This window comes from Gopherus evgoodei, chromosome 20, assembly GCF_007399415.2.
Source record: "Gopherus evgoodei ecotype Sinaloan lineage chromosome 20, rGopEvg1_v1.p, whole genome shotgun sequence".
NCBI lineage: Eukaryota > Metazoa > Chordata > Testudines > Testudinidae > Gopherus > Gopherus evgoodei.
Window position 1 is genome coordinate 7917251 of NC_044341.1, and position 23107 is coordinate 7940357.

General features: G+C 52.6%; 1 long non-coding RNA gene across 3 annotated transcripts in view; it reads right to left on the bottom strand.

The window, feature by feature from the left end:
* Window positions 1–1406: 1406 nt before the first annotated feature.
* Window positions 1407–23107, bottom strand: part of LOC115637632 — a 30196-nt gene continuing 8495 nt past the window's right edge. For 2 of the 3 annotated variants that reach the window (XR_003997310.1, XR_003997312.1), the window contains 3 exons: window positions 9004–9174; window positions 6734–6914; window positions 1407–3574 (listed from right to left, as the gene is read on the bottom strand). This is a non-coding gene — a long non-coding RNA (uncharacterized LOC115637632). Of the gene's footprint in view, window positions 3575–5724; window positions 6354–6733; window positions 6915–9003; window positions 9175–23107 lie in introns of those variants that run through there. The other variant, XR_003997311.1, reaches the window with a different exon arrangement.

A 23107-nucleotide genomic window follows, 5' to 3' on the forward strand; every position in this document is an offset into this window, starting at 1 on the left:
CCCCTCACCCCCTGCACCCACACCCCAACTCCCTGCCCTGAGCTCCCTGCTGCACCCCAATCCCCTGCCCTGACCCCATGCTGCACCCCTCACCCCCTGCACCCCACACCCCAACTCCCTGCCCTGAGCTCCCTGCCACACCTCTCCTGCACCCCAATCCCCTGCCCTGACCCCATGCTGCACCCCTCACCCCCTGCAGCCCACACCCCAACTCCCTGCCTTGAGTTCCCTGCCACACCCCTCATACCCCCTGCACCCCACACCCCAATTCCCTGCCCTGAGCTCCCTGCCACACCCCTCCTGCACCCTGAGCCCCTGCCCTGAGCCCCTGCCACACCCCTCATCCCTCCTGCACCCCACACCCCAACTCCCTGCCCTGAGCCCCCTGCCGCATCCCTCCTGCACCCCAATCCCCTGCCCTGACCCCCTGCCGCACCCCTCATGCCTCCTGAACCCCACACCCCAACTCCCTGCCCTGAGCCCCTGCCATACCTCTCACTCCTCCTGCACCCCACACCCCAATTCCCTACCCTGAGCCCCTGCCATACCCCTCACCCCTCCTGCACCCCACATGCCAAATCCCTGCCCTGAGCCCCCTGCCGCACCCCTCCTGCACCCCAATCCCCTGCCCTGACCCCCTGCCGCACCCCTCATGCCTCCTGAACCCCACACCCCAACTCCCTGCCCTGAGCTCCTGCCGCACCCCTCCTGCACACCAACCCCCTGCCCTGACCCCCTGCCACACCCCTCCTACACCCCCTGGGGGCAGGGAGGGGGAGGAGTTGGGGTGGGGATTTCGGGGAAGGGGTTGGAATAGGGGCAGGGAAGGGGTGGGAATAGGGGCAGGAGTGGCGCCTCATGGAAGGGGTGGAGTGGGGGCAGACCCCCATCCCCTGACATCTAAATCAAGCAAAGGCATTTCTAAATGTAACTTTTGGCAGCTTATTAAAGCTGGCCAGACCGGCTGATGAGCGACCAAGGTGGGTGGGAGACCAAGACATTCTGACCTTCAACTGATCTTCTGATCATTTACCAGCTTTACATATCTGCATTCAATGTTTGTTTCTTTCAAGCCGTAAAATTAGCACTGGATGGTTTAAAGGGAAACCATCCATTTAATGGGTAGTCAGGAAAAACAAAAAAGAAGTGGAAAGTAGTTGCAAGTTTCACACCTGCCCCAAGTCCTCCTGGCCAATTTTTGTGGTTTTACAATCACACCATCCTGTTTTTAAATTGTTTTTTACTATCCCCTGTGACTGTGTGAAAGACCCAAACAAACTAGGGAAAGTAACTGACCAGACAGGGGAATACAGTAAAATTGACGGCATGCAAAGTGCTGTCAAATGTGCAAAGTAAACACACTGACCAAAATCACTATTCTGCAAAGATCATAGGGATTCCTCGGAACAACAGGAGTTAAATACTCAATCAGAAGTGTCATTTTTAATTTGACGGTGCCCGTTAAAATGGAAAGGACAAGCTCCGCTCTAATGCACCCAATTGTGTACAGCATAATCAAGGAAACCTCTTCCTTCTCACCAGCTGGGAGTCAGTTTACAACCCCATCACTTTCAAGGCCTGTAAAATCCAACTGGCAGTTCACCCCTGAGGAGAGCAAAGGCCGGGGGAGGAGAGATTTATTTACTATGTGCTGCCTCAGAAGAACACTAAAATAGTTGTGTGTCTAGGCGATAACTTAAGGGCTTCTCAGCAGACTGACAAAAGCCCTGGGGATGGCAGCAGCTCAAACCCAGCCTTCCAAGGCAGGGAGAATCATCTCAAGATCTATTTAGTGAATCATTGGCTGTCTTCACAGATGGGTAAACTGAGGCACAGTGAGGTCAAGGGCCCATCCACACTATACTTAACAGGTGGGTGAATGCTGCCCCCGGTATTTTCAAATATGCTTTTGAATCAAACCCCCCCCCCCCCCGCATTATCCAGGAGATGTTATTCACAATCCCTTCCACGCCTGCTTTCTGAACAGCCAGCTGCGCAGAGCATGGAGCCCAAGCTGATCTGTACGGAGTGAAAGCAAACAGTGATGCAACTATGGGCGATTCACGGACACCCTGCCAGCGGAGCTGATGGAACAGAAAAGGGAGAGAAGTGAATTCAAACTGTGCACACGGCAGGTAAGAGCAATTGCTGTGCACGGGATGGGTCGCTTCACACCCAGCCATTTCCCTGCTCTCCCAGGCCAAAAGCACAGAGCCAAAGAGATGTGACTACCCCCTTTGCAACAGGGACAGTGCCCCTGTGTGCTAATTATTATCATGCCTTTGGACGGCACTCGGATTCCTCACTGATGGGTGTAATATAAATTCCTAGGCGAACAGGCTACCGAAGCATCTGCAGTAATGATGGTAGGTGACTGATAGAGACCAACAATTCAAGAGATCCCTTAGCAAATAGGATGAGATCCTGAACAGCAGTTCTTCAACACCCCCCTACACACACACACACACCCCGCCAGACCGCCAGCACCCAGATAATTATTCAAAGAAGAGATACAGCCCTGAGACCACTGAGTATCCTTCATGCATAGGGCCAGGCATGTAAAGATACATGCAGTTATTTTGTGTGAAAGCAACAAAGGGTGGGGGGGGTGAAGTCTAACAAATAAACCTTTTAGTGGGTGTGTGGATGTGTGTGTGTGTGTCTCTCTCTCAGGGAAGATCCCAAGGGGTTTTAAATCCAGAGGTACATAATTTCTTTAGAAAAGAAAAATCTCCTGTGCACATTTAATTACTTGATATCTAGCTACCTATCCTGCCCCCATCACCAGAGTCTCATACCACCACCCTCCATTGCTCCTCTACCCTCTCCCTGAGAGAATAAAAGCAGGTTTTCCTCAGCAGATCTTCCTTCTGTTTCAAAAGGTTACATCAGCCAATCGAGAGGATGGAGACACAGGCAAATAGGGAGGATCGACTCCTCCAAGGAACAGACACCCCCACACCCACCAGCCCGCAAGTCGTCCATAGTCTGAACTGTGCTCCACCACAGCCAACAAGTGAGTTGATGAGAATCACGGTCTGAGTATGGACGGGACAATCTGGAAGCAGCAGACTGAAGGTTTAAACTTCATGGAGAAGTTGGTGGTTGTGAATCAGTCGCCCCACTCTTTGCAACAGTCCACACCAGCTACAGCACATGCTTTAACCATGCTCCCTGAACTGTGCTGAGAGCGAGACCTGGGCTACAACCAAGGCTTTGGCCCCATTGAAAACACCTTTCAATGCGGGTAGGTCCTGTCTGTGCTCCAAAATGGAAGCCGGCTGTGACCACGCCCACTGTCAACGCGGTGCCCAGGAACCATTCAGTGGCAGAGCCGTGGAGTTCCCACTCCCCGTGCAAGCTGAGCTGCCCACAAACGAACCCCAATGTACTGCAGACGGTGTACTCCCAGGATGCAGCGTGGTTCCTCCTGGAAGCTCCGAGAACACAGGGTCCAAGGGGTGGCCCGGGCAGGGACAGCCCTAATCCTCATGGTTTTTAGTGGTATCCGGGAAGAGCAGCTCAAGGACTCAAAAAGAAATCGAGGGCTGACAAGGTTAAGATTGTATTTCAACTGAATGGGAAGAACAAAAATACGGGGCCTTTCAGTCCCCCCAATATAAACACGCACACACGCCCGCCCAGCCCAAACACACACTCCAAGCTACACATACACACATGAACTATACAAATATCTCAATATTAAAGCTGGGCCGAACCAACCCATCCATCCGAGCCAACCCCCTTCCCCTCCAAACGTTGGGAGAACGCCTGGCTTCTGGCCCAAAGTTTGTAGCTTGTCACTGTGTGTGTAATGAGCTGAACTTTGGGGTCTCCACTCCCTCCCCCCACTTCTATTGTGCCTCTCATCCCAAAAGACCCCAAAGCGCTTTGCAACCTATGGACAGCACCGCTGAAATGCAGCCACCTCTGGGGAGGAGAGCTCCAAGTCAACAGGCACACAGCACCTTGTACAACGTTAGGCAGAGGGGAAATATTGATCCAGGCCCCCTGAATATTCCTCCCCTTATCCCCGTCTCTGCACACACAGACAGAACTAACAACTCAGCATCACTTTGACGCTCAGCTGTTTCAAAGCTCTTCCCTCGAACAGAAACCCGGCTCACAAGACTCCCCTGCACTGATCCCTTAGGATCTGGGGGGGTTCACAGCTGCCAAAGTCCCCGCTGATGACCCAGCCCAACCACAACCTCCTGGGCACAGAGGGTTGAGTCCTGGGCTTGTCCCATGAGGCCAAAATAGGACCCTCCTGCTGGGGTTCCCCTGGGCTGCAGGCCCATCTTGGAGTTTTGTGTCTCAGGATCTGTGGTGGGAGGGTGGGGAAGGAGGTCACATTGAGATGCAAATGGTAAATCTTTATGGCCAAATGCCTTCCCCAGGGCACAATAGGGGAAGCAAGGGCCCTGGAGCTACAGCCTTTGTCCGTTGGCATGCAGGGAGCAGACTGCTGGCTGCAGAAAAGGGAACCAACAATGGCACATGAAAGAAGAGGGGCTGTTCCCCTGACCCTCCCCCTGCCTCTCCCATCCATCAGGGGAAAAGAGCAGGAGACCAGAGGAATGTGGGGCTCAGGCCCTGCTGGAGACTCCCAGAGAGACAAGTGCAGGCCAGGGCCTGAGTGAGAGGACAGGGGCTCTGTCATTGCAGCTTGAACTGGGTCAGGCCAGGTCGGAGCCAGGCTAGACGGTGCCTGGGTCCACCAATCCAGCAGCCCTGGTTTCCCTTCCCTTTGCTGCCACAACTCCTGGGGGGGAGTGGGGGGTGTCCTATGGGAGAGGTTTGGCTTTCCTGCGGGAAGCGCTGGGCTCCATGCTGGGAAGGTGGCCACAAGAGGGCTGGGTGCTGCTGCCCAAGCAGAATCCCTGCATTACAAACTGTGGGGTGGGGGGGGGGGTTGGCAGTGCCAATGGCTCGGAGGGGAGGGGGGCACCAGGAGGCCAGCAGACCAAATCCATGAAGTTTCTGGATGACCTGATCCACAATGGAAACCAGCCCTCCGGTGCTACAGCCTGGCCTCACGTCCTGCTCAGCAGGGTGTGCTGCGTATGAAAGCAAAGATTATGTTGCCTTGGGACCCAAGCAGGACGACTGAACCCCTTCCACTTGGGCAGACACTTCCAGCTCAGCACCACTCCCCGATCTCCCTCCCACCACCCCCAACCTCCCCAGGACAGACCTCTCTGTCTCTCTGCCAAGGGAGGCAGCCCAGTCAGCAGCACCCAGATGTGTGCCACTCCGCCTGCCTGGTACCCTGCCTGAACCCCAGACATGGCTCCATTTACTGGCTATGGGGGCTCCAAAAGAGAACAGTTCGTGGGTGCAGCGAGACCCCATCCAGCACAGGCCGAGGGACAGCAAAGCCCCCCCCAGAGCCCTGCCTAGAGCAAAGGGGTAGGGGGGATGGAAACAGAAATGCGCAGGGCCCAGTTCGGCTCTGACCCATGTGGACAAGAACCAGGCGGGACGCCACGGCCACCAGCAGCGTTACACAGGGGCAAGGCAGAATCCGGCCTGATGTTCTTGCCAACCCCCTTGGCAGTCTCTGAGGCCCAGAGCCGCGCGAGAGCCGCAGGGAGGCTGCAGTCAGCACGGTCTCTAGGGGCAGCCGCATTAAACACCCTAACACAGAGTCAAGGAGATTACACCCGCCCCCCCCGCCCGCCCTGCCCCAACGCCCTAGCAAGACACACGAGCTCCGCGCCCACTGCGACAGACACTAGCCCAGGCAGACGTGTAGACTGACAAATAACAGAGGCCACTTAACGTCTGTCGCCCACTGCACCTTACAACCTTTGGGCCCCGTCCTGATCCCACCAGAGTCAATGGCTCAGGATCGGCCCCTCCATACAGACTGCTGCTGAGATGCAGCCAGTGGGCCCAGCATGGCTCTGCAGGGTTATCTACCTACTCAGCAGGATGAAGGGCGGAGATCCAGAGACTCCTCCAGCTTCTCCCGTGCAGCATCCGGTCCCTCACAGGGGCCTCTGAGAGCCTCACTCTCCCCTGTTGCTTCTGCCCAGCTGAGATTTAGCTCCACCAATTCGCCAGCCCCCTTTGCTGTTGCTTCTGCAGCTGTTTCTCCGGCGGCTCGGGTCTGGATTCCAGCCTTCCTGCCGGCAGCTGCCAGGGCAGCTGTGCGCACAGCTGTGCAGGGTTTGAGCAGCAAGTCAAATGGCTTCTTTATCCGGGAGTGGGGGAAAAAATCAATAGTGACCCAGAGGCATCTCAAGCAGCGGGAGGCAGATGGCGCTGGGCTCTGGGGCTGGGCAGATCGTGTAGAATAGAGCTTAGAGGTGCTTGTTCTAGGAGGTATCAGGCTGTTCCCGGCCATACTGGAGCAGAATAGGTTGTGTGTCAGTGAGGCCTACCAGGCTGAGTGAGCCCTTCCAGCCCAGCCTGGTAATGGACAGGGAATCAGGAGACCTGGATTCAGTTCTTAGCTCTGCTACTGCTTTGCTGGGTGACCTCAGTCAAGTTGCACGCCCGCCTGTGCCTCAGTTTCCCCCTCTGTGGAATGGGAATGATGGGGGAGGGATAGCTCAGTGGTTTGAGCATTGGCCTCCTAAACCCAGGGTTGTGAGTTCAATCCTTGAGGGGGCCATTTAGGGATCTGGGGCAAAAATCTGCCTGGGGATGGATCCTGCTTTGAGCAGGGGGGTGGACTAGATACCTCCTGAGATCCCTTCCAACCCTGATATTCTATGACACTGACCTCAGTTGTGAAGCAGGCTGCCTTGCGGATGAACAGTAGGAGCTAGAGGCACAGGGCAGGTGAAAGCAGAAGGCTTCAGGCTCACACAGGCCCCCAGACAACCCAGGCCACTGGTGTCAACTGTTGCCCAGTTCACTAGAACTGGCAGACTTGTGAGGGAGACTCACCACTGGCTGGTACCCTGTGGGAATGAGCAGACGTTACAACAGGAAGCAGACAGGTAGCAGCGACAGCCTAGAATAGCCACCTCAACACACCTGCATAAAACTCTTATCGGTGGAGAACATGAGGAGTGACAGTACAGGCTGGGGTCTGGTAGCTTGCCTGATGGCTAGGCAGTATTATATTATCCCATGCCTTGCTGGAGGATCTAAAGCACTTTGCAATCTCAGCCCTTCCAGTATCCCTGGAAGAGCATGAGTATGACCCACCTTATCGATGGAGAAACTGAGGCACAGAGTTCAGTGACTTGCCCGGATTCACAGAATAAATGACCCCAGGGGCTGGAAATAGAAGCCAGGAGTCCTGGCTCCCAGGTACCTCAGCTCCACAGGACAGAGCCTGTGCATCTAAAGATACAGACCGTCTACAAAAAGAGTGGATCCTGTTCATTTTATTTAAAAAAACCCAACAACATGCAAAATGCATTTGATTTCTTTTGTATTGCAATGCGACCTAACGCTTCGGAAGGTCTCACGGCCGCTTTGTACAGACAATCTGGCCTGCGGTATTTCAGCTCACCACACCTGTCTAGTTCCCCATGCTGCAGTCAGAAGGAGGAACTCTCTCTATAGATAGCAAGCGTCCTAGGAGCAGAGAGGAGAGCCACGCCTCTTGGCGGTGGGGCGGTGGGGGGGGTCTGTTCTTGGTATTATCATCGCTGGCTCTCTCTATGACTCTGGCTAAGTGTCTGCTCTGTGCCCTGCTTTACCCAGCTCCATTTTACCTTCCCCAGAAGCAAGGCTGAGGCAGAATTCAGCAGAAACCAGGTAGCTCAGTAGATAAGGGACTGGAATTCAATAGATGTGGGCTCTATTCCCGCGTCTGTTTCTAGCCTGCTCAGTGACCACGGTCAAGTCACTTCACCTCAATTTCCCCAGCTGTAAAATGGGGCTAATGCTACTTGCCATTCAGATCTCTGGCTGGAGAGTGTTACATGGGACAGATATTCTGGGTGAGGCTTTTGTAGCACTTTTTAGCCAAGGATAAGACCTATTATATCCAGAGAACAGAATTCCTATGAACACTCTTATTGTTCTGTTAGACATCATCATTATTTAAATGATGCAAAGGCTTGGGAACTAAGGGTGTGGAGGGTGCTGTAGCACCCCCAGGTTTTACATGGGGTCCTGGCCACAAGCCCCCCTCCCCAGCCACTGGCCCTGTGCCTGGGACTCTGCACCCAGCACCCCACTCCCGGATCCACGCCTGGGGCTCTGCTCCCGTGCCCCCGGCCCTGCGGCCCACTCCCTAGGTTCTGCTCCCTGGGCCCAGCCCCCCACTCCCAGGGCTCCGCTCTCAGCCCCACGGCTGGGACTCTACTCCCAGGATCCAAGTCACCAGCTCTCCAGTCCTGGCCTTGTGCCGGCCCCCAGCCTCAGCCCCCTTACCAGCCCCCCCTCCCCCCCCCCCGAGACACAACCCTGCTCCCAGCCCCAGCTCTGGGGGATGGGGGGGCCTCAGACGGGGTAAGGGGGGACATGAGGCAAAAAGTTAAAACTGTTTTCAGCACCTCAACCATTAAAAGTGTCCCAGTACCACTGAAATGATGTGAACTCTAATTGGATCTGTCTCTTCTGGACTGCCAGGCCTCCTCCCTCAGCACTCATCCTCTCTTTGGCCTTTTATTCCAGTTCTAAATCAAAATGCGGCTCTGCGCCTCCAAGTGATTCCGCAGAAACGCCTCTGGAGGGACCTGGGCTGCCTGTCTCTCAGGAACTCCCAATCACACCCGCTCTGCTTGCAAACAACACAATTCCTCCTCCACCCTGGAGAATCAAGCTGGATTCTGCTCGCCAAACCCTGGCTTGTTTACAGCTGATCGCCCCCTTCACGGACTGGGCAGGTGGAGCAGGTTTGCCCTGTGACAGGAACTTTGTCAGCAATTTGCTTCATGCTGCACAAAAAGAAATAGGCTCCTCCGAGGCCCGGATACTTTGACCCCAAACTCCCAATGAGAGTGTGGCACCTAAATATTTTTGAGGATCTGGCTCCAGTTCACGCTTATCTCCCTTGTTGGCTCGAAGGATCAAAGAGCAAGAAACACTCACCATAGTCACTGCAAGCAGGGGATGTGGCTCTGGATCCAGCCAGGTTGCGGGTTTGTTGGGAGGAAGGGATCACATTTGCTTACAACCCCACGTCCAGAGGTGAGCACTGATTCTGGGATGCCCCATTTCAGACATGGGGCCAGATTTTCAAAGAAGCTGAGTGTAGCGGAGCTGGTGGGGGAGGAACATCAATTACAGGTGAGGGAACTTGACTATCTGGCCCCTTGTACCTGACTGGCTGCGGACGGGGAGCCACAGGTCTTGGGCTGTGCCAAATGTCAGGCACTAAGGGTCCAGATCCGCCAAGATGGGAGTCAGGCACCTAAATATCTTCACGGCTCAGGGCCTGTGCCTCAGGTTGGCCTCCCCAAAGCAGAGGCCCATGCAAGCAGAGAGCGCACCTGCAAAGTTTAGCCCGGTTCACCTTGCATAGTAGGAAGTGGTTGCTGTTAATTCGTGTGCTTGGCCACTAGGGGGCGATGCAGGGTAAGAAGCTGCTCACTTCTGGTGCACACTGAGTTCACCAGGAGGTGCTTTTATTTGAAGCTTTCCAGGGTTAATGACAGGATGAGCCCCTCCCCGCCCCCAACAGCTGCTGAGCCATCCTATCTCCTGCCAGGCATGCTGCCTGTCAAGCGCTTTTGTGCCAGGGCTAAGCCCTGGCACCTCTAGGCTTGGCAGCCCGCAGCCCCGGCACTCGCTGCTTCAGTTAGGAGTGTAAACGAATTGCTTGAGCGCTGGCACCGGGCAGAGTGCTCATGATGACTATTACCAGGCGCTCCCCTGTGCAGGCACAAGGCAGGAAGTTGCTACCCTGCAGCCAGAGATGAGATGATTTATGATGTGCATTATTGTCACGCCCAGGACCCTGGCCAAGGACCAGGACCCCATGGTGCTAGGAGCTGGACAAACATTGATCTAAAAGATGGTCTCTGCCCCAGAGAGTTTACAGTCAAAGCCCGCCTGGAGGTGTGGGAGCTCCCAGGGGGAGCTCTTAACTACAGCATTAGTGTGAAATGTGAGTTGCCCCTGGGGCAGGGAGGCAGGATTTTGTTTACAAACAGAGGCAGGATGATTAAAATAAGGATCTGGAAGTCCAGCCTGTAAAACAGGAATCCCTGGGGGGAGGGAGGTTGTTTTAGAGAGAACGCAGGGGACTCAGGAATTATACAGCCAAGCCCTCTGAGCCAAGGTTGCATTCAGAAAAGGAGGAGATTTGGGGGTGTAGGTGAAAAGAAGGGTCCCAAACCAAGGGCAGGGCTAGCAGTGGGATAGAGATGTTCCCACCTACCTGTGGTACTTACGTGGTCCCATCACCCCATCAAGCTGAGCACCTCATAAGGTCTAACCTATTTCTCCCCACAGCCCCTCGCTAAGGTAAACCAGGAGTATTACCCCCATTGTCCTGGTGGGGCACTGAGGCCTACATAGCCAAGAGGGCCAGATTTTCAGTGGTATTTAGGCACCTAGTGGGATTTTCAAAAATGCTTAGAAGGTTCAGTGCTTTGTGAATCCCACTAGATGCCCAACTGCATCTTTGGGCGCCTAACAGGCTTTGAAATGCCATCCTTAAGGCACTGGCCTGAGGTCCGACAGAAAGTCTCTGGGGGGAGTAGAACCCAAGTCTCTCAGAGCTAGTTATCTGGAAAAAAAAATCCCTAGTGTTTTCAGGTGCCTAAGTAGCCCCTGGAATCATGGTTAAAGTTGCCCCCCTCCCGAAATCTGAAATAACGTCGCTGATTGAGGTGCTCTCTCTCCTGTTATGGTCAGGGCTATATTTCAAATCGCCTGGGTTTGAATACACCCCTCTTGGTGCTTTCTCCACCTCAGTTTAGCTGTGTACAATGAAAGCCCCTGGCTGTGGTTAAGAGTAGCCTAATGGGCTGACCATACGCTGGGGAGCCAGGAGATCCTTAATTCTAATCCTGGCTCCAACCCTTCTGGCGCCTCTAAGAAGTTATTTGGGCCTAGATTCTCAAAGATATTTAGGTGCCTAACTCCCTTTGAAATCAATTTTTGAGTTAGGCGCCAAAACATCTTTGAGGATCTGGGCCGTAGGCTACAATTATCAAGTTTCTACCACCTTTGGGTGCCTCAGGTCAGGACTACACAGCAAACCTCTGCTGGCATAGCTGCGTTGGTTGGGGTATGAAGAGGTGGGGTCCCTGACTGACACAGCTGGGCCAGTAGAAATCCCTAGTGTAGACGCAGTTAGACCACCAAAACTACAATTTTGCCAGTATATCTTATTCCACTTGGAGGGGCTGGAATACTGGCAAATAGTGGAAGCAGCCCAGTTTGGCTGGTATAAACTGCGTCCACACTGGAGTACTTGGCCAGTATAGTACACCAGGGTAGCTCTGCTGGCAAAACCTTCTAATTGTAGATCTGGCCTCAGATTTTGGGGGCTCGGCTTGTAACACCTTAGAGAGGCCTGATTTGCAGAAGTGCTTTGAACACCCGCAACTCCAGCTGGCGTCAATGGCAGTGGTCGGTGCTCCGTGCCTCTGAGAACTGGGTCCCTTGAGGGGGTCTCAAAAAGGGAGACACTAATGAGCAGCGGCCACTCTTGAAAATCTTGGCCCAAACCTCCTTGCTAGATTCATGCAGGTAAAAGACTCCGTATCACTCCCCCTACCTCCGACACACACACGTAACGAATACTAGCTTTTCCAAATGCAGAAACGATCATTTTAAGTGGCAACAGCAGCTATCCGGGGCTAGTTTTGAGTTGCTCGAGTTTATCATTTCTGCATTTTTAAGAGCGGGCGCTGTACTCTTTACTAGAAGCAATGACTCGTGTGTGCTGTCAGTAAACAAGGGGGATGTTTTAATGCTTTTAATGCCCCTGTGTGCACTAGTTGTTCCGTTAATACAGAGAGCCCGATAATGGAAGGCCGGATAAACAGAGTTCTACTGTATTTAACTCAAATGCCTAACAAATACTTGCTCTTTGGTAAAGATTCAAAGTCCTGCTCATCGTTTAAGGCCTGTGAAATCTCACGACCCACTTCTCTAGGTCCTCCGAGAACTTCACTTTCCTTCCCAGGTCCCCTTTAAATGAACCTTGTGGCCAGCGCCAGTAGCCGAGAGACTCTGGCTGAAAGCGAACCCAAGGAGTGGCCATGCTGCTTTCCGCAGCCCTGTTTGACCTGCTCCCTGAGCAGCCTTGAAAGGACATGACACTGAGCAGGAGTGTGACGCTGTGTGTGCATTCCCTGGGTCAGGCTTTGTGCTGCATGCTTCCCTTGCTGGGACGGGGGCCCGGGGTAAACAAACTCTCCAGGCTCATCCCAGGAATCCCGTCACCCGGCTTTGAAAAGGAAAACAGATTGGTGGGCAGGAAGCAGCATAACCTTTGGAAAGTTGCATGATGATGTGTCTGGAGAGATAAGGGACAATGACACAACAACGCACCACAAGGCCATGTGATCAGAGAAACACAGAAGGAGCCTGCTTAGGGTGCCGCTGACTGAAGGGAATGAGCTGCTCATTGTCGACCAGCTGCTATTTTAGGGGTCTGCCCAGCAGAATTATTCCAGGCCTAAACTGTACCGGGCACTGGTTACATACAGTTCTGTGAGCAACCTAACCTGTAGCTGATTCTGCTGGGGAGCCAGATTAGAGATGGGCTCAAATAACATCAAAAGAAAACCTCACCCCTGAACCTTTCCCTGACACTCCAGCTGACCTCAGGCCCAGGTTTAGTGTCCACCCTGCCAGGGCAATGAGGTAACCAGCCCCCGAGCGCTAAAAGACTTTGCTTAGGTACTAAACACTGGCTCAGAGGGACTGACAGCCCCACGTAGCCAGAGAATGGGATTGATTTTAGAGTCTTAGTTACTTGCATTGCCCTGGACTCAGAGCGTGACCCAATTGTGCTAGGAAGTGGTGCACAGATCCATCATAAATCATCAGAAGAGACGGGCCCTGCTCTGAAAAGCGGACAGCCTAACTAGCCCAAGAGAGGGAGAAGTGAAAGAACATCCCTATTTGGCCGATGAGGAATAGAAGCCCAGAGAGATTAAGGGATTTGCCCAAGGTCACAGAGTGGCAGAGGCAGGAACTGAATGCAGCTTCCTGACGCCCAGGCCTGGCCTGCACCATACAACCACCCTCTCTCTCAGCAATGTGCACCCCAGAACCTTTCCCTTGCAGGTGGTTCTAATCCAGCCCAGATCAGCACTAGCAGTGAATGAAAACCGCCCCCCCAAGCAGCCATGAGATGGTATCAGCCCAGGTGTGGTGTCAATTGGCAGGTGTGCTCATCTCCCCAGTGCCCCCAGAGCAGGGGAGTCAAGGAGCAGATGGGCGACAGAGACAGAAATATTCCCTCTCCTACTCCCCAGAGGAGGCTGCTGCCTCTTAGTGCTGTGATTCTGCCAGCATTGCAAGCACTGCACCCGGACAGGAGTCTGCAGCGCATGCTATTTACTTACTCCGGGGTTTGTCTTGTCCAGCACCCCACAGGCTCTGGGCAGAGGCTTTAGAAGTGCAGTTAATTATTAGCGCTATTGATGCTATCAGTTCTGCTTCCTTCATCCCCAGCACATCAAACACCTTGGGGACTGTGTGGAATAGTCCTCTGGGACTCCTTCCTCGGGGCGTGTCCCCCAGCCCAGAGTTGGGCAGGAGGAGCAGGCAGCTCTCCGAACACTTGTGCCAGGCAGTGGAATGCTTTGAAGGTGCTGAAGCATCCGCTGGGGACGACAGCTTACGGATCAAGCAGCCACTTCAAAGGAACCCGCCCCGGCCCCTCTTGCCCCAGCCTCTCAGAGCTCTTCCAAACCCCAGCCCAGAGAGCCTCCCACCCAGGGCAGTGAGGACCCCTTGCCTGTTTGCAGAGCACTCAGCAGCAGGCTTTGCAAACATTGGCTAATTGATCCTCCAGGTGTGATTCACCCCAGGCCACACAGCAAGACTGGGGCTGAGCCAGGCATGGAACCCAGAAGTCTTCACTTCCGGGGTGCCCGTCCGGGGTTGGCGGCTGTCCGGCAGGACACTGGCCTAGATACAATTGGCATGGAGATTCCTAGGGTCCTCAATGCCCGGCTTCTGCCTCTGCTGATTGATGGTCCAGGCAGGATTTGGGAGCAGCTCGCACAGCGCTTCCTCTCCAGCTCGCAGGCTGGGGTAGCGCAGGGCCAGTTCTTGGGACAGGTCTCTCCCCCTTCAGTAGCACTGGCATCTCTAAAAAGCGCAGCTAACCCAAGCGGGAGGTCGAGCCGTGTGACCAAGGTCAGCCAGGGGAAAGAGCCCCGGTACAGGCAACAAGGACAGAGCATGGAAAAGTGCTGGGAGGAGGAAGGAAGGGTCCGTCGTACCGGCCTCCAGGAGGCTCTGCACAAGCCCCCTCAACGCAGCTCAGTCCTGACTTGCCGCGTCCCTTGCTGCTCCCGCTGGGCCTTCCCTCTGCACCTGAGCCCTGCCCTGCAACCTGCTTGTCAGTATAGTCTGAGCCCCATGGGCAGCTCTGCTAGGGCCCCCGGAGCTGCAGCCCATCTGCTCTTCCAGGCCAGGGTGCACCCCGCCAGCTCTGCTGGCACTCCTGGGCTGGGGAAAGGCAGGGAGGCTGGAGGGCGTTAGCCTTGAGGATGCTAGGCTAGGACGAGCCCATTAAATCCATTTCATTCGGAGCTTTTTATGCCAGGGTTTGCACAGGAGGCGAGAGGTGGTTTCGTTAGCCCAGTGCCCAGCCAGGCCCCCGAGAGCGTGAACTCCCATATGTCTTCCCTGAGCTCTGAACATTTCCCGGTGCCCTTTGGAAGGCAGCTGAGAGCCTGGAGGGACTTTGGAGCTCCTACTTGGTACTGTACAATTCTCCTACTGCTGCCTCCATCACTTCCCTGACGTGCTGCTTCTCCTTGTGCCACTCACTCATCCCCTGTGCCAGGCCCTGTTTCCTCCCTGTGTCTCATTCATCTGCCCTGCCTGGCAGAGGGACTCTTTGGCCACTGTCCTTTTCGGGTCCTGTCCCACATCACAGCCTCACACGCTGGGATGGGAGTAGGGGCAGCTCCGGGTCCATGCATTCTTCTTCCCACCCTGATCGCAAGACCAGCTCTGGGGTCTCACCACTCTGTTAATGACGGTGACAGATGAAGCCAATTTCACAGGCTATGGAACACTTTCTTTTAGCTCCTGCCTGTCAGATCCGCCCCACAAAGCAGCACAAGCTCGGGCCATAAACCAGTTTCATGGCTACGTCACAGGCCCCAGCCCTGGTGTGCTTAAAGATAGGCTCAAAGCAGGACTCCAGAACTGACCCTTCAAACTCTGGGAAGTTTCAGATCCTGATCCAGCTTTATTGGGGGGGCACAAATCCCAGCACCCCCAAATATGGGCAAAGCTGGGATCTGTATTGGACCATGGCAGCCAAGGGCTGTTTTTAGGTAGATCGGGTAAAATACATGGAGCTGGAGTTGGGGGCAGCTGCCTCTAGCCCTGGTGCTGATTTAAAGCCAGCCCAGCTAGGTGGTGACTGTGGCAGGTATTTGGGGGACAGTGTGGAATCTATTTACATTGCTCGTAGGGGGCCCCCATTGCCACAGGGCCTGAGTGACTCGCTAACTCTGATAAATCTGTCACACGGCCCCTGCGAGGTGAGGAACTGTCTGGATCCCCATTCTACAGTGAGGAAACCCAGGTCCAGAAAAGTTTCACTGACATGCCCAAGGTCACACAGGGAGTCAGTGGCAGAGCCAGGAACTGTGCTCAGATCTCCTGATCCCCAGTCTGGTGCCCTAGCCAACCGCCCGGACAGGTAGGCCATTCCAGGTCTATTAAAGAGAGTGGGAGAGGGTGGCCTGCATTCCTTACATACAGCCTCCTCTGCCGGGGACATAGCTCCCCAGGCACAATGACCCAGGCAGCATGTTCTGGGAAGACCCCTGGGACTGCCGGGAAATAGCAGGTCCAACAAGCCAGGAGGAGAGAAAACTCTCTCCATTGCTATTGGATGTTAGTGGGGAGGGAGAAGGGGTCCATGACCAGCATGCCCAGGCCCTGGCTGGCACAGGAGATGATGCTTTGCCAGAAATAATTGCACCACAGGCTGAATTATTTACTCCGTCTCTAACTGCCCCTTCTGACATGATGTCCCAGAAAGGGGTCCTTAGCCACCAAAACAAACACTGCCCAGGACAAGTGCCGGGAACTCCAGAGGCAGCCGGACTTTAGCCCTTGGGTTAGGATGACCAAACATCCTGTTGTTATCTCACCACCACCTCCACCTCCCCAGGTCTAATTTTTCACACTTGCTCTTTGCTCACTCTACCTCGGGTAGACACGGTGGAACCTCTGTGCAGCCCACCCAGTGCCATTCTGCTGGCTGCTCCCAGCCTTACCTGGGAGGGGCTGGGACAGCAATCAGCATCAGCACGGCTTCCCCCCGACGCGCTTTCTACTTCCGCATGTTGAATCTCATCTTCCTGCCTCTTTCGGACAGTTTGAGGTCTGTTTAGACTGGAAGGGACCTGTGTTTACAGCACCGAGCACTCTGCCAAGGTGCCATAAACGTAACACTGAGAATCAACGTTATTCCGTTACCGAGAGCCCCAAGGCACTTCCTTAACTTCTGCTTTCAAGTATCAGAGTCAGACTCTGCTGCCCAACCAGTTGAGCAGCCAGGATGCAGGCGTATCAGCTGGATCACACCATCAATTGCTAGGGAGCAGCCAGCAGTGCTGCTTTCCCAAGCCAATCCGCCGCCTGGCCTAGCTGCGCCTCTTTTATTTTGTCCCAGAACTCTTTGCTCATTAAAGGGGCTGTCTGGGAATTTTCCGATGAAAGGTTTTTTTTCAATCAGAAAACGCCGATTCGTCGACACCAGAATTGTTTGCAGGAAAGGGTCAGGTCTGACGAATCTCCTGATTCCAAAAAAAAAAAAAAAAGTTTCATAATTGGCATTTTCTAAGTGAAATGTTTCTTTTTTTTCAGTTCAAAACAACTTTGTTTTGAAATTTTAGTTAATTTATATTAAAAAAAAAGGATTTTTTAAAAAAAAGGTTGAAATTGAAACAAAAAAGTTTTGCTCAGTCGGATGCAATTTTTCATCAGTTTGTGAAAATGTCGAGATTTTTTGACTTTTCATCCCTATCAGGGACAGGAAAATGTTTCAAAATCTTGCTCGTTCTCACAGGACAGAAAAACCATTTCCTGCCCAGCTCCACTCATTATTCACTTCCCCTGGCCTGGGCACCACCCAGCCCTCCAGGGCTGCCAACAGATCTGTCTGGTTTCACCTACCGTGAAACAGTTGCCTCACCTCTGCTTGTGCGCTGGACTGAGACTTCCTGAAACCAGCCTCCTTGACATAATCTGGAAGCAGAGGAAAGGCACCACAGGCAAGGGGATGGATGAAATAGACACAAATACACATGGGAGGCGCAGGGTCTTCAGACAGCAAATACTGCATAGACCCTCCACCCTGCAATTCCAGATGTACCCAAATGGGGTCTGGCCACTACCAGAGCCCCTAAGTGCTGGCACTCTCATCTGTCTCAGCCTACCAGCAGGCTAAACGCTAATCACAGATGCTGTTTGGTCTGGTGGTTCGTGCATAGGGCAGTGATCCAGCAAACCTGGGTTCTACACCCCGCTCTGCTATGGCGTGATCTTGGGCAAGCTGCTTTGCCTCTATGCAGCAGCTTCCTGGGCAGCACGGCTCAGTGGTCACGTCGCACTCCCTGCCAATACCTAATGATCCAATCAGTGGATCAAATTGGGTGATGAATCCTGGTCACGGGCCACCTGAGGCACGTTGCACATAGGCAAAGCAGCAGCAGGCTCCCCATTTGTGAGCTGGAGTTAATAACCGTAGAGGTCTGAGCTTCTCGGGGGAAAGCTACGCTGTGGCCCTGATTCAGGACAGCGCTTAGAGTTCAGCCTGTGTGTAAGTGCTTTCCCTGATCTAAGCTACAGCGCTAGTCATTCATCCTGCCTGAAGCGTGACAAGACTTTCCGTGCCAAAGACTTAGGAGAACAGGCTGTGCCTAACCCTAGGGGATGTGAGAAAGATGCCCCAGAGGGTCTCACATGACACCTGACGCTGGATCAGTGTGTTAACAAATGGAGACCGTGGCACATACCGCATCTGTCTTTGACAGGTACCTGCAGTTCCTGCCTGATCCATGCTTGGCAAGCCAATAACGTACTCTTGAACCGAGCTGTGTGCTATGGCAGCTTGGCCTTGGGACATGGCGGTGGGCAGGGAAGGGTGACCAGACAACAACTGTGAAAAAACGGGACAGGGGTGGGGGGTGTAATAGGCGCCTATATAAGCAAAAGTCCCAAAAAACAGGACTGTCCCTTTAAAAATGGGACATCTGGTAATCCTAGGGCAGGGGAGCGACTGGCTGTGCACCGTTTTCACAGGGCTCTGTGGGCTGGTCCATTAGGGTTGCTTTGCACCGTACTGATGGTGCAAAACACCTTAGAAGGCCGGGGGAGGATTCTCCCACCATATAGGAACCTTCCAGGGGTGTAGGGCCTGCGGCTGGAGGAAAGACGGGTGTCCCTGCCTCTGATGATCCTCAGCTCCTAGAAGGGTCCCTTGCAGGCAAAGGCAGCCGAGCCTTGAACAGAGAAGTCCTGAGGCAGCTCTACTTTGTGCCAGGGAGCAGCCTGGCACCCCAAGGTGCTAGGATTGGCCTAGAGGAGCAATCTTTGCACCCCCTCTGCTCCCTGCATCAAGTGCAGCCTGCCCCTGGGCTCAGCTCTGCTGTGGATAATGGGGCCCACCAAGAAACAGGCCCCCACTTCCGATGCAGAAAGCAGAATAAATGTCCACAGTGCGCAGAGCAGGGGAGGAGGGAGCCACCATTCAGTGGAATTGCATTTGTCATTTCCCCATCACCCCTGGCAAAGAGCCACAGCCCAAACTCATCCTGGCAGCACTTTGTCTGGCCTCTGAGCCCCTGCCCTATCTGTGTTTGGTATGGAGCCAATCCCCTCAGGGGAGCCAATCCCAGTCTGCCCCGTCTCCCTGGGTGGAGTCAGGAGGGTGGGGAAGCATCTAACTACAGGGCTGTAGAAAGACTAGTAGTGATCTTAACCCTTCCACAGCCACACTGGGCTGTGAACAAGCCTCATGCACCAAACCAACTCCTTCTCTGTCTTCAAATCCTCCCTTGCAGCACTGCGGCTTCCTTCTCTGTGAGTTCCTTCACTACCTCCAGCTCATGTCCTGGCTGCCTTGGGCCTGAGCCGAAAGAGCACCCTCCCCCAGTGTCGCCGACTCTCACGGTATTTGGGGTTTGTTTTCAAGCCCCAGCTCCTGGATGCATGTGATCGGATGGGACTCTCAGCTTTCAGTTCAAACCAAAAAGTTTCTAGGCTTCATAGTTGCAAAGAAAAGCTTGAGAATGGGACCCAAGTGTGACCCTAACTGTTCAGAAAGGAAAAGGAACCCACCATACCTTATTTGTGAGTCATGATTTTTGTCTCATGATTTTTTATTTCTTGTGATCGGCAAAACTGAGCCTTTGACTTATGGAGATAATCAGATCAGGGTCTGAATCCAAACTAAGTGACTGTCACCTGGCTTCATAATGGCTCAAGACCCCCAGCTCCTCTGAACTACAGGGGAAATTTTGGCTCCAGATCTGAACATGGGCCTACCGTTAGGCCTATTCCTATGTTCCCAGGAGAACAAACAGAGCAGGAAGGACCAGACCAGGGAACCATCAAGTTCAGTCTCCGAAGAAGCATCAGCACCAGCTGCTTCAGATTCAGGTCTGAAACCCCTTCAATAGGCATTTATGCAATTGCAGACCTAAGAGAGAATTATTTTCTAATCCCAGGCATTTAGAGGTTGTTTTATTTCCTGAAGCAGGGACGTTTCTATCCCTTTGTACATTAGATCTGATGCAGTTGCAAATACATTAACCTGAGGGGCTGCTTCTTTGCACGGTTGGTGCTCAGTATTAATAAATGAAGCTAAGAGCGCTATCATGAGCTGACGAATCTATGTGACGCGGGAATCGCAGGAGTACAATGAGTGCAAATAATATGAGTACCCTAACACAAGGGACATTTGGTCTTCCTGCAGCACCTTCCATCCAGTGCTCATGAAGTGCTGTGCAAACACTAGTCCCTCACTGCTCTCCAGTCTCATTATCACTGCTTTATAGATGGGGAAGCTGAGGCACAAACCAGTTACGGGACTTGTCCAAGGACACAAACCAAGATCTGTGCCAGAGCAGGATTGGAACTAAGGAGAGAAAGAGATGAGCCGCGGAGGCTAAGTGATTTGACTAAGGTCAGTACCAGAGCCAGGAAAAGAACCCAAGAGTCCTGTCCCCCACTCACTAGTTCTGACCACACACCTTTTTTGTCATATTTCCCATATTTATAGTGTCAATAGTGCCCTAGGCACTTAATAGAGAGGAATGAAGACCAGGTCCCTTCCCTGAAGACCTTGCAGTCTAAACACATCCCTTACAAAAACAGATTTCTACTTATGTGGAAAATTAAACGAGTTTTAAGCAAAGGTTGCTGATTGAAGTCTGTTCAGCAGTAACAGATCATGTCAATATATTCAGTAATGTGATTTGGGGTGACACAGGACCGTGGGTACGTACAGGAGTGCAGACATATAGGTGCTTGTACAGCAGGTGTATCGTTCTGATCATGTGTAGGTCTGTAGGTGCATAGACTCAAGGTGCAGCAATTGCACCTTTGACGGTGATCCTTTGAGATCCCACTCCCTAAGCAGGGTTGGGCAGGCTCATGACCTCTTTGGGAGCCCTCCAAGGAACACTCAGATGTGGCCAAGAGGGATGCTCATGGTTCGGAAGCTGGGGCTTTTCCCCTAGACTATACTCAAGGGGTATTTGTTGGTGATCTGCTTGGTGTTGTTCTGAGTCAATTTCAAACCCACCATGACACTAGAGTGCGCTGCATGAACAGAGACATGACGATCTTTTGGATCAGATGAAAAGCCAAGGTTCTGAACACATGGTCATCAAAGAACATGCGGCACTAGAAGGGGGGTGTGAGAGATCAGGTGCACTGACCAAATGCTGCTGCACATACCCTACATGCTTGAGCTGATGAATGAAAGGTCTTTCATTGGAAACGTTCTGATTTGCCACAACTGAAACTTGGGGGGAAAAGGGTCAGTTCTGACAAATTTTTTCACTCAATTTTTGGGGAATTTTTGGATTTGTCAAAATGGCACATTTTTACAATGAAAAATCCCAGTTTTCTGGTTCAAGATGACCTTTTGCTTCAAAGTATAAACTAATTGTAGTCAAAACAAACAAACAGTGGCTGAAATCAAAATGAAATGCTTCAAAATGATTGAAGCAAAACTTTTTGCTTGACCCAAACAATTTTTTTTTCTGATCACCAGTTCATGACAATTTTTGAGATTTCAACTTTTCATCACAAATCGGGGTTGGAAAATATTTTGATATCTCAACAAATATTGTGGAACAGGAAAACCATTTCCCACCCAGCTCTATTACATACTTCAAATTCACTCTTTTGTTTCAGGTCGATAAGAGATCTCTCTCCACTTGCTGTTCTAAACAGCTGCTGAGTGTGCTGTTAGACAACTGCTTTGCTTTACCCAGGAAGCAGCGAGTGAAGAATTAACGGGACACTGCCAGTATCAACTCCAGCACACAAAGGCAGGTCTAAAACTCCTTATTAACCCTCTCCCCTCACCAGACACAACATCATCATATTAAACCAAGATAACAACTTAGTACTGAGAGATAGGTACAACACTTCCTATTGGTGGAGGGGCTGTCTACACTGATCATTAAAGACCTTAGTGCTTTGGGATCCGTTGGAATGAAAGTGACAGAACTGGGAGCAGCTGCTGCTGTTTACATGTTTAAGTTTGTAGATGCAGAGATCTGGGGTTTTGTGGTTGCTGTCAAATGTTCCAGCTGCTTGGGTGTCACTAACGAATGGTGCAATCCAAGCCCAGTGAAGGTCGCAAAAGGCAGTTCAACTTCTTACACTTGTTTATAGTCTAGGGGAAGGGATAGCTCAGTGGTTTGAGCATTGGCCTGCTAAACCCAGGGTTGTGAGCTCAGTCCTTGAGGGGGCCACTTAGGGATCTGGGGCAAAAATCAGCACTTGGTCCTGCTAGTGAAGGCAGGGGGCTGGACTCAATGACTCTTCAAGGTCCAATCTAGGAGATAGATATATCTCCTATTATTATTTATATATGATTATAATTATTAAACATACAAAATGAGGTTTCCAACTGGGTGTTAATTTAATCTATTGTGAGGCCTGGGCCTCTCTAGTCATTCAGCCAGCTCCTCAAAGGCGCTTTCCCTATTCAAGCACTGGGAGCTAGGAGGCCATGAGCCGAGTCTGCTTCCCAGGCAATGAGAGGGCTGCAGAATTCTAACCTTGACCTCTTGCAGGAACGGTATAACCTCGTCGATACTGCTCCGGCCTATTGCACCATCCATCAGCAGAGCCCAGAGCAACGCTGATGAGTTAAGTTTCATAACCCGTGGGTTTTGGATCATCCTCTTTTCGCAGCCAGTGCCACTGAAGTACTGAGCTGATAAACTGCTTGCCCAAGGTCACACAGGAAATCTGTAGCTGGGCCAAGACTGGAGTTAAAGCACAAGTCAGCAGCTAACGCATGCTTCCTCTATCAACACAGCGCATGGAACTACAAGAGCGCAGGAGGTGGCGTCAGCAGAGGGAAAAGAAAGTTCAGAAGAATAAAGTAATTTACTTTTAACAGCACATTCTAGTCCCTGGACATTAGAATCGGACCCTAGAATGTCTGACTTCTCGTCCCGATTTCTTTTGCATGCCGTGCCTCGGTTTCGCCATCTGTAAAGTAGGGATGCTATCTACCTAACCATGAAGGACAGTGCGGCGAGGGTTAATTGCTCGGTGTTTGTAAAGTGCTCTGTACCAAAGCTTGGTCTAGTGCTCCTGACTCCGGAGCCAAGACTGGATGCTCTTTGGGGCAGCGACTGTCTCTGGGTGTCTCGATAGCACCCAGGACAACGGAGCCCTGCTCTTGGCTGGAGCTTGGAAATGCTACTGCAGTACAAAGCGCCTTGAGTTGGGTACACAAAATCAGTGGCTGCTTCTGCAAAGGTTGGCCGTGGTGTATGAA